Source organism: Artemia sp. Qi Xiang Cuo, chromosome 8, assembly GCF_049724085.1.
Source record: "Artemia sp. Qi Xiang Cuo chromosome 8, ASM4972408v1, whole genome shotgun sequence".
Taxonomy (NCBI): Eukaryota; Metazoa; Arthropoda; class Branchiopoda; order Anostraca; family Artemiidae; genus Artemia; species Artemia sp. Qi Xiang Cuo.
Genome location: NC_142801.1, coordinates 39,896,471 through 39,908,986, shown reverse-complemented (window position 1 = coordinate 39,908,986; position 12,516 = coordinate 39,896,471). Strand labels below are relative to the sequence as shown.

The 12,516-nt window shown below is 28.0% G+C and overlaps 1 protein-coding gene across 2 annotated transcripts in view; it reads right to left on the bottom strand.

Annotated features, from left to right (window-relative positions):
• The window catches only part of LOC148949394 (uncharacterized), a 69,444-nt gene that overhangs the window by 21,534 nt on the left and 35,394 nt on the right, over nt 1–12,516 (bottom strand). The window lies entirely within an intron of this gene.

The window sequence follows — 12,516 nt, the reverse complement described above, 5'->3', positions numbered from 1 at the left end:
ATTTTAGGTCAACTTTCAAGGTACTGTTTTCGTTTTCCTCTCATTTTTCAGACTCAACACTCTAGCGCTGTCTATAATAAAGAGCCATAAGGCTTCAATGTATTAATTATTTATTATTTGTTTTGCCCCAGAGCCACTTCATATGGAAGTGATGGTCGCATAGACTTTGGAAGGGGCTCTTTGAAAATCGGAAGTGTTAGTGCTTTTTTTAAGAGTCAAGAGTGGTCGGGAAACCAAACTTTCACTGGCCCTTCTTTTCTAGCCAGCTCCCCGTACCCTTCAAAGAAGTTTGATCGCAATTTTATTTAGAGTGGTAAAAAGGTCCAATAAAGTCAAAGGTAAGCCTTCAGGGATAAAGTGGCCCTCACAGGCCCCAAGACAAGGCCCGTAAATAATGTATGTTGGCAATTTTTTAAACACATGTCTTAGGGTGAACTTGGGTAAGTCCGACACCGCGGTAACTCCGTCACCCCCGTCTTATCTGATTCGGTGAAGACAGAAATCTGTGGTTCTGTACTTCATTTTCTTCCTTTGGCTTGGTACTTGACAACAGTGTTCAGTATAGTAGTAAGAGGGGTGCTGATTTCAAATATACATGCACTTTCACAAGCCTGAGGCATGGATATGTGTGTGTATTTTCAAGTAATTGGGTTACCAGGGTCATTTGCCTATTACAATGACCTTCCGGTTTTTCTGGTAGGTAATTCTAATCTAGTGGTCAATACATCTTTCAAAGAGGAACGAGTACGCAATACCGGTCCTAGTGTGATTGATTTTTTGGACAATTGCCTTTAGTCAAGAATAGTTTGTTAGGAGTGTGTCGTTGCTAAAGCTAACTCTCATTGGAAAAAAGTTGTATAAAGCTTTTTTGTTTTTGATAAGAATTGCACAATGAATGTATCGTTTGACGTGGGCATTTTTTATGAGCCAATCAGAGGTTGTTCAATATACGATAACTTGATTTGCGATTGGGATTTGAATAAAAGAAATTGTTATGTTATTTGCTTGCGTGTATAGGAATTCCCGTGTTATTTGCTCGCAGGTATAGATATTACATTGTTATGTGCTTGCATGTATAGGAATTCCAATGTTATTTGCTTTCATGTATAGGAATGCCCTTGTTATTTGCTTGCGGGTAAAGGAATTCCCAAGTTATTTAATTGCATGTATAGGAATTCCCATGTTATGTTCATGCATGCATAGGAATTCCCTTGTTATTTGCTTGCATGTATAGGAATTCCCATGGTATTTATTTGCAAGTATAGGAATTCCTATGTTATTTGCTTGCATGTATAGGAATTCCTATGTTATTTGCTTGGGTGTATAGGAATTACCATGTTATTTGCTTGCGTGTATAGGAATTCCCTTGTTATTTGCTTGCATGTATAGGAATTCCCAAGTTATTTGCTTGCGTGTATAGGAATTTCCTTGTTATTTGCTTGCATGTATAGGAATTCCCATGTTATTTGCTGTTAAGTCCATTGCTTTGTGTTTTTACAACCAATCATGTTACACTCCCCATGGTATTTTAAAATATTTTTTGTAATAAAATGATACCCGAATCCACTCCCCCGCTTTTGGCTCCACTTAAAGTGATTCCAGTTCTGAATCTGCTGGCACCAACCCAGGTTCCAGTCCCAATCCCAGTTTCAGTGATTCTGGTCCTCTGAGTTTCGGTTGCGCCACTTCTGCTCCCTGATACCACCGTTCCGATTCCACCAAACCAGTTCCAATTTACATCAGTTCCAGAATTTATTATGCAGCTATCCTCGTAGCAATCTATGGCTGGTCATTGACAGTACCTAGTTTATTATAGTTGGGGGGTCATTTTGAAATGGTTTTATATATTTCCCCCTGTAAAATTAAAACTTTTAAAACATACAGAGATTACCTTCTAAAAAGAGGGCAACCCCCACTTTGCATTTTAGATGACAGTTAAGTTTTAACATCACTCTTTACTTTTAGCAAAATATTTGATCTATTTCAATATCTTTTCATCTTTAATTTTGTATTTTCTTGATTTGAATATTTTAATCGACAAGTATTTTTTACTCTGTTAGAACTATTTTGGATTTGTGGTAAGTATTTTTGTCTTTTTTAAGAATAATTGATTGTTTTGTAAGAAATTTTTTGGATTTCTTAGAAATTTTTTAATTTTTTAAGAATTATTTCGGTTTCGTAAGAACAATTTAGATTTTGTTTGAACTTTTTATATTCTGTAAGAACTATTTTTGATGTTGTTAGAAATCTTTTTTTTTTGTAACAAGTATTTTAAATTTTGCAAAAACTATTTTTTATTCTGCAAGCATTATTTTGTAGTTGTCTAAAGTATCTTTGTATTTCATAAGAATAATTTTTGTTTTTTCAGAATTACTTTTGGGTTTTGCTTGAAAATTTTGTATTCTGTAATAACTAATTTCGGTGTTGTTAGAATTTTCGTGCTTTGTGACAAGTATTTCATATTTTGCAGAAGCTATTCTTAATTCTATTAGGACTATTTAGGATTTGTGTAAAGGATTTTTTCTATTTTGAAGAATATTCTTTGTTGTTTAAGAACTATTTTCGATTTCATTACAACTTTTTGTATTTTGAAAGAATTGTTTCTTATTTTTAATAATTAATTTTGTAATATTTTGGAATTTTTGTATGATATAATAAATACAGGGGGTCTAAAAAAAAAATTTAATCAAGATAAGAAGAGCCAGAAATCCTTTGTTTATGAATAAACAGCAAAATGTAATAGGTATGAATATAGAAGTCACATATGACTAGGAATCATGTTCATTAAGACGTTATTTATTAAAGTGGGGAAGGACACTGTTCAAGCGTCTGCACTGGAACTGCCACTTTCTAACACAAATTTATGCCCTAACAAAATACGTTCCTGATCGGTAAGCTGAATTATTTGAATCAGACCCGTTAAACTTTGTCGGGTTTATAAGCACCATTATTTATAGTGAGGAGGCACATTTTAAATTAAAGGGCACGATTAATCGCCTTAATTGCACGTACTGGGCTCCCGCAAATCGTCATGTAACACTTGAACACAATGTCAACTTGCCAGGAGCAACAGTGTGGTGTGGGATATCTGCACTGGGCATCATAGGGCCACTTTTTATTAATGGAGCGGTTACTGATGAGAGCTACCTTAACTTGCTTCAAGAGTTTGTTGGTCCACAAATTCCTGAGATGTCTGGTGATGACGGCGAAATTTACTTTCAGCAAGATGGTGGACCTCACGCCGTTGGACTTCTTTCTGTGAGGATATCTCAAAGACGAAGTTTATCGCACCAAACCAAGAACAAATGAAGCTTTGAAAATGGAAATTGAAAGACAATGTCGCAATATTCCTAATGACCTGTTTCGTGATGTTTGCGAATCCCTTGGTGCGCTTTATCCGCGTTGTCTGGACAATAATGGCCATCAATTCGAACATTTGCGAACATAATTCCTTAATCACATTTGTCTTCTATATTCGAAGCTATTTCATTTCACTGTATTTTAATAAATAAGGGATTTAATATTATTATAAGTATTATTGCATTTTTTTAATGCACCCAGTTCAGGGACGTTGTTAAAAATTTAGTGTCTTGGAATAAGTATTTGGTATTTTTTACCAAGTATTTTTTATTATCTTAGAACTATTATGTATTTGTGTAAAGTATTTTTTGTATTTACTATGAATAATTTTTGTTTTGTAAGAACTATTTTGGATTTCTTAGAACTTTTTATATTTTTTAAGAATTATTTCTGTTTCGTAAGAACAATTTAGATTTCGTTTAAACTTTTTATATTCTGTAAGAACTATTTTTGATGTTGTTAGAAATCATTTTGTTTTGTAACAAGTATTTCGAATTTTGCAACAACTATTTTTTATTCTGTTAGTACTATTTTGGGTTAGTCTAAAAAAATTTTGTATTTCGTAAGAATGATTTTTGTTTTTTAAGAACTATTTTTGGATTTTGTTTGAACTTTTTGTATTCTGTAAGAACTACTTTCGGTCTTGTTAGAATTTTCGTACTTTGTGACAAGTATTTCATATTTTTCAGAAGCTATTTTTAATTCTGATAGAAGCATTTTTGATTTGTGTAAAGGATTTTTTCTATTTTCAAGAATAGTTTTTGTTGTTTAAGAACTATTTTCGACTTTCTTAAAACTTTTTGTATTTTGAAAGAATTGTTTCTGATTTGTAAGAATTATTTTTGTAATAAGTTTAATGCTATAAAAACTATTTGGGATGTTGTTAGAAATTTAGTGTCTTGAAGCAAGTATTTGGTATTTTGCACCAAGTATTTTTTATTCTGTAAGAACTATATTGATTTTGTTAGAATTTTGGTGTTGTGTCACAAAACAAAATATTTTGTTTTGTAGCAACTAGTATTTTGTATTTTGAAGTAGCTATTTTTTTTATTCTATTATAACTATATTTGATTTATTTTTAAATTAATGTTTTATGTGAGAAATAATTTGCTTGTGGTTAGAATTTTTTGTATTTTTTAACAAGTATTTTGTATTTTAAGGCCAAAAACTTTTATTCTCTTAAAGCTATTTAGGATTTGTGTAAAGTGTTTTTGTATTTTTTAAGAATAATTGTTGTTTTTTAAAAACCAGTTTTGAATTTTGTATTCTGTAAGAATTATTTTCGATGTCGTTATAATTTTCGCGTTTTGTGACAAGTGTTTCATATTTTGCAGTAGCTATTTTTTATTGTGTTAGAACTTTTAATAATTTTAGTTGTTTAAGAACTATTTTGGATTTTCTTACAACTTTTTCGTATTTTGCAAGAATTGTTTCTGTTTTGTAAGAATTATTTTTGGAATATCTTTGAATTTTTGTATGCTATAGGAACTATTTGTGATGATGTTAGAAATTTGGTGTTTTGAAACAAGTATTTTGTACTTTGCTACAAGTATTTTTACTATGTTAGAACTATTTTAGATTTGTGTTAAGTATTTTTTATTTTTTAAGAATAATTTATTGTTTTGTAAGAAATAATTTGGATTTCTTACAACTTTTTATATTTTTTAAGAATTATTTCTGTTTCGTAAGAACAATTTAGATTTTGTTTGAACTTTTTATATTCTGTAAGAACTATTTTTGATGTTGTTAGAAATCTTGTTGTTTTGTAACAAGTATTTCGAATTTTGCAACAACTATTTTTATTCTGTTAGTACTATTTTGGATATGTCTAAAATATTTTTGTATTTCGTAAGAATAATTTTTGTTTTTTAAGAACTATTTTCGGATTTTGTTTGAACTTTTTGTATCCTGTAAGAACTACTTTCGGTGTTGTTAGAATTTCCGTGCTTTGTGACGCGTATTTCATATTTTGCAGAAGATATTCTTAACTCTGTTAGAACTATTTTGGATTTGTGTAAAGGATTTTTTCTATTTATAATAATAGTTTTTGTTGATTAAGAACTATTTTTGATTTTCTTACAACTTTTTGTATATTTCAAGAATTGTTTCTGCTTTGTAAGAATTATTTTTGTAATATGTTTGAATTTTTTATATGCTATAATAACTATTTGGGATGTTGTTAGAAATTTACTGTCTTGAATTTGGTATTCAAATCCAAGCAAGTATTTGGTATTTTACACCAAGTATTTTTTTATTCTGTTAGAACTATTGTGGATTTGTGTAAAGTGTTTTTGTATTTAATACGAATAATTTTGTTTTGTAAGAACTATTTTGGATTTCTTAGAACTTTTTACATTTTTTAAGAATTATTTATGTTTCGTAAGAACAATTTTGACTTTGTTTGAACTTTTTATATTCTGTAAGAAATATTTTTGATGTTTTAAGAAATATTTTTGTTTTGTAAAAAGTATTTCAATTTTTGCAACAACTATTTTTAGTCTGTTAGTACTATTTTGGATTTGTCTAAAATATTTTTGTATTTCTTAAGAATCAGTTTGATTTTTAAGGAATATTTTTTATATTTGATTGAACTTTTTGTATTATGTAATAACTAATTTCGGTGTTTTTATACTTTTATTGATTTGTGAAAAGTATTTAATATTTTGCAGAAGCTATTTTTAACTCTGTTAAAAATATTTTGGATTTGTGTAAAGGATTTTTCTATTTTTTAAGAATAGTTTTTGTTGTTTAAGAACTATTTTCGATTTTATTACAACTTTTTGTATTTTGTAAGAATTGTTTCTGCTTTGTTAGAATTATTTTCTGAATATATTTGAATTTTTTTGTTTGCTATAATAAATATTTTGGGTGTATTTATAAATTTAGGGTGTTGAAGCAAGTATTTGATACTTATCACCAAGTATTTTACATTCTGTTATAAATATTGTGGAGTTTTGTAAAGTATTTTTGTATTTATTACGAATAATTTTTGTTTTGTAAGAACCATTTTGGATTTCTTAAAACTTTTTGTATTTTTTAAGAATTATTTCTGTTTTGTAAGAACTGCTTTGGATTTTGTTTGAACTTTTATATTCTGTAAGAACTATTTTTAATATTGTTAGAAATATTTTGGTTTTGTAACAAGTATTTTGTATTTTGCAAGAACTATTTTTTATTATGTTAGAACTATTTTGTATTTGTCTAAAGTATTTTTATATTTTGTAAGAACTATTTCCGGACTTTTCTGAACTTTTTGTATTCTGTAAGAACTGTTTTCGATGTTTTTAGAATTTTTGCTATTTTTGAAAAGCATTTTATATTTTGTAGTAACTATTTTTTATTCTGCTAGAACTATTTTGGATTCGTTTAAAATATTTTTTCTATTTTGTAAGAATAATTTTTGTTTTGTAAGAAGTATTTTGGATTTTTTAGAACTTCTTGTATTTTGTAAGAATTATTTATGTTCAGTAAAAATTATTTTTAGAATACGTTTGAACTTTTGTATTCAATTAGAACTATTTGGGATGTTGTTAGAATTTTCATATTTTGAAGCAAGTGTTTTGTTTTATGTAGCAAATGTTTTTTAATCTGTTAGAACTATTTAGGGTTTGTATAAAGTATTTTTGTACTTTGTAAGAACAACTTTGGTATTGCAAGAGCTATTTTGGATTTTTTTTAACTTTTGTGTTTTTTTTTTTAAATTATTTATGATTTAACAAACCATTTGAGATTTTTTTTAACTCACATTAAAATTCGATCGTTAAAACTGAAAAAAGTTTTTTTAATTTTCAAAATAGTCCTAGCATCAAAATAATGTGAGTTTCTTTTATATTGTTTCTTTTTCGTTGTTTTTCTGAGGACGGCCCTTAGATATAGGGTCGAAATATTCATTTAAAATTGCATTCCACTGTCTTATAAAATTTTCCCTATTGTTCTACTTATTGTTTATGATGGAAAGGTAGTGTGGTCTTCGTCACCAGTACAGATACTTCATTCAAGAAACGTGATTAAACACATTTTGAAACTACATGCTATTTGTATACCTTTCCTTGGCGCCTTTCCAAACGAGTGGGGATTCCCCACTGGTTCCTACACATTGCAAAAAAGTGAGCAGTACTAAAACTCAACGTTTTAAACCAGACTGGTTTCTTTGGGACCAATCGGTAGAGATATGCAAAGTCTACATAGCTTTATTTAATTTTTTTTATGGTTCATTTAGACCAGGTTACGTGCGCGCACGTAACCTCGTCTAAATGTACCATAAAAAAAATTAAATAAAGCTATGTCGACTTTACATATCTCTCCCGATTGGTCCCTAAAAAACCAGTCCGGTTGAAAACATGGAGTTTTCGTACTGCTCACTTTTTTTGCAATGTGTAGGAACCAGTGGGGAATCCCCGCTCGTTTGGAAAGGTGCCAAGGAAAGGCATACAAATAGCATATAGTTTCAAAACGTGTTTAATCACGTTTCTTGAATGAAGTATCTGTACTGGTGACGAAGACCACACTACCTTTCCATCATAAACAATAAGTAGAACAAGAGGGAAAATTTTATAAGACAGTGGAATGCAATTTTAAATGAATATTTCGACCCTATATCTAAGGGCCGTCCTCAGCAAAACAACGAAAAAGAAACAATATAAAAGAAACTCACATTATTTTGATGCTAGGACTATTATGAAAATTAAAAAACTTTTTTCAGTTTTAACGATCGAATTTTAATGTGAGTTAAAAAAAAATCTCAAATGGTTTGTTAAATCAGATATAATTTTAAAAAAAACACAAAAGTTAAAAAAAAATCCAAAATAGTTCTTGCAATACCAGTTATTCTTACAAAGTACAAAACTACTTTACACAAATCCGAAATAGTTCTAACAGATTAAAAAACATTTGCTACATAATACAAAACACTTGCTTCAAAATATGAAAATTCTAACAACATCCCAAATAGTTCTAATTGAATACAAAAGTTCAAACGTGTTCTAAAAATAATTTTTACTTAAAATAAATAATTATTACAAAATACAATAAGTTATAAAAAATCAAAAATACTTCTTACAAAACAAAAAGTATTCTTACAAAATAGAAAAAATATTTTAAACGAATCCAAAATAGTTCTAGCTGAATAAAAAATAGTTACTACAAAATATAAAATGCTTTTCAAAAATAGCAAAAATTCTAAAAACATCGAAAACAGTTCTTACAGAATACAAAAAGTTCAGAAAAATCCCGAAATAGTTCTTACAAAATATAAAAATACTTTAGACAAATCCAAAATAGTTCTAACAGAATAAAAAATAGTTCTTGAAAAATACAAAATACTTGTTACAAAACCAAAAGATTTCTAACAATATTAAAAATAGTTATTACAGAATATAAAAGTTCAAACAAAATCCAAAGCAGTTCTTACAAAACAGAAATAATTCTTAAAAAATACAAAAAGTTTTAAGAAATCCAAAATAGTTCTTACAAAACAAAAATTATTCGTAATAAATACAAAAATACTTTACACAAATCCACAATAGTTCTAACAGAATATAAAATACTTGGTGCAAAATACCAAATACTTGCTTCAAGACACTAAATTTCTAACAACATCCCAAATAGTTATTATAGCATACAAAAAATTCAAACTTATTCCGAAAATAATTCTTACAAAACAGAAACAATTCTTACAAAATACAAAAAGTTTTAAGAAAATCCAAAATAGTTCTTAAACAACTAAAATTATTCTTAAAAAAATAGAAAAAATACTTTACACACATCCAAATTAGTTCTAACACAGTAAAAAATAGCTTCTGCAAAATATGAAATACTTGTCACAAAACGCTAAAATTATAACGACACCGAAAATAGTTATTAAAGAATAAAAAAATTTAAAACAAATTACAAAAATATGAATTAAAAAACAAAAATAATTAGTAATAAATAAAAAAATATTTTAGACAACTAAAACAGATTAATAACATACGAAAAAAATAGTTGTTTCACAACTTGAAATAATTGTTACAAAACAAAAATATTTCTTAAAACATCAAAAATATTTCTTAAAGAATATAAAAAGTTCAAACAAAATCAAAATTGTTCTTACGAAACATAAATAATTCTTAAAAAATATAAAAAGTTCTAAGAAATCCAAAATAGTTCTTACAAAACAAAAATTATTCGTAGTAAATACAAAAATACTTTACACAAATCCACAATAGTTCTAACAGAATAAAAAAATACTTGGTGTAAAATACCAAATACTTGCTTGGATTTGAATACCAAATTCAAGACACTAAATTTCTAACAACATCCCAAATAGTTATTACAGCATACAAAAAATTCAAACATATTCCAAAAATAATTCTTACAAAGCAGAAACAATTCTTGCAATATACAAAAAGTTGTAAGAAAATCAAAAATAGTTCTTAAACAACAAAAACTATTCTTAAAAATAGAAAAAATCCTTTACACAAATCCAAAATAGTTCTAACAGAGTTAAGAATATCTTCGGCAAAATATGAAATACGTGTCACAAAGCACGGAAATTATAACAACACCGAAAGTAGTTCTTACAGGATACAAAAGGTTCTAACAAAATCCGAAAATAGTTCTTAAAAACAAAAATTATTCTTACGAAATGCAAAAATATTTTAGACATATCCAAAATAGTAGTAACAGAATAAAGATAGTTGTTGCAAAATTTGAAATACTTGTTACAAAACAAAAAGATTTCTAACAACATCAAAAATAGTTCTTACAGAATATAAGAAGTTCAAACAAAATCTAAATTGTTCTTACGAAAGCAAAATAATTCTTAAAAAATTTAAAAAGTTGTAAGAAATCCAAATTATTTCTTACAAAACAATAAATTATTCTTAAAAAACAAAAAATAGTTAACACAAATCCAAAATAGTTCTAACAGAATAAAAAATACTTGGTGCAAATTACAAAATAATTGCTTAAAAACATCAAATTTCAAGCAACATCACAAATAGTTCTTAGAGCATACAAAAAATTCAAAAAAAGTAAAAAAATAATCTTAAAATAAACAAACAGTTCTCTCAAAAAACGTAAAAGTTGTACGAAAATCCAAAATAGTTATTAAACAAATAAAACTATTAAAAGTTCTAACACACTAAAAAATAGCTACTGCAAAATATGAAACACTTGTCAAAAAACGCGAAAATTATAACGACATCTAAAATAATTCTTACAGAATACAAAATTCAAAACTGGTTTTTAAAAAACAACAATTATTCTTAAAAAATACAAAATCACTTTACAAAACTACTAAATATCTTTAAGATAATAAAAGTTTTTGGCCGTAAAATAAAAAATACTTGTTAAAAAATAAAAAAAATTCTAACAACAAGCAAATTATTTATCACATAAAACAGAAAGTTCAAAATAAATCAAATATAGTTATAATAGAATAAAAAAAAGAGCTACTGCAAAATACAAAATATTTTGTTTTGTGACAAAACACAAAAATTCTAACAACATCAATATAGTTCTTACAGAATAAAAAATACTTGGTGCGAAATACCAAATACTTGCTTCAAGACACTAAATTTCTAACAACATCCCAAATAGTTTTTATAGCATACAAAAATTCAAACTTATTCCAAAAATAATTCTTAAAAAGCAGAAAAAATTCTTTAAAAATAAAAAAAGTTTTAATAAAGTCTAAAATAGTTCTTAAACAACAAAAACTATTCTTGAAAATAGAAAAAATGCTTTACACAAATCAAAAATGCTTCTAATAGAATTAAAAATAGCTTCTGAAAAATATGAAATACTTGTCACAAAGTACGAAAAGTCTAACAAAACCGAAAGTAGTTCTTACAGAATACAAAAAGTTCAAACAAAATCCAAAAATAGTTCTTAAGAAACAAAAATCATTCTTACGAAATACAAAATTTTTTTTGACAAACCCAAAATAGTACTAACAGAATAAAAAATAGTTGTTGCAAAATTCAAAATACTTGTTACAAAACAAAATGATTTATAACAACATCAAAAATAGTTCTTACAGAATATAAAACGTTCAAACGAAATCTAAATTGTTCTTACGAAACAGAAATAATTCTTAAAAAATATAAAAAGTTCTAAGAAATCCAAAATAGTTCTTACAAAACAAAAATTATTCATAGTAAATACAAAAAATACTTTACACAAATCCACAATAGTTCTAACAGAATAAAAAATACTTGGTACAAAATACCAAATACTTGCTCCAAGACACTAAATTTCTAACAACGTCCCTGAACAGGGTGCATCGAAAAAAAGCACTCAGACTTAGAATAACGTGACATCCTATATTTATTAACATACAGTGAAATGAAATAGCTTCGAATATAGAAGACAAATGTGATTAAGGAATTATGTTCGCAAATGTCCGAATTGATGGCCATTATTGTCCAGACAACGTGGATAAAGCGCACCAAGGGATTCGCAAACATCACGAAACAGGTCATTAGGAATATTGCGACATTGTCTTTCAATTTCCATTTTCAAAGCTTCATTTGTTCTTGGTTTGGTGCGATAAACTTCATCTTTGAGATATCGTCACAGAAAGAAGTCCAAGGGCGTGAGGTCCACCATCTTGCTGAAAGTAAATTTCGCCGTTATCACCAGACATCTCAGGAATCTGTGGACCAACAAACTCCTGAAGCAAGTTAAGGTAGCTCTCATCAGTAACCGCTCCATTAATAAAAAATGGCCCTATGATGCCCAGTGCAGATATCCCACACCACACTGTTACTCCTGGCAAGTTGAAATGGTGTTCAAGTGTTACATGAGGATTTACAGGATCCCAGTACGTGCAATTATGGCGATTAATGGTGCCATTTAATTTAAAGGTTGCCTCATCACTCCAAACAATTTTGTGTGGAAACCCTGCACATTTTGCCAGGTATCATTCACAGAATTCAACTCGCCGGTCAGGATCGTCTTCGGTTAGGGCATGAATTGGTGTTGGAACGTAGCATTTCCAGTGCAGACGCTTGAACAGCGTCCTTAATCACATTAATGAATCACGTCTTAATGAACATGATTCCTAGTCATATTTGTCTTCTATATTCGAAGCTATTCCATTTCGCTGTATATTCATAAACAAATGATTTCTCGTTATTCTAAGTGTGAGTACATTTTTTTTAGACACCCTGT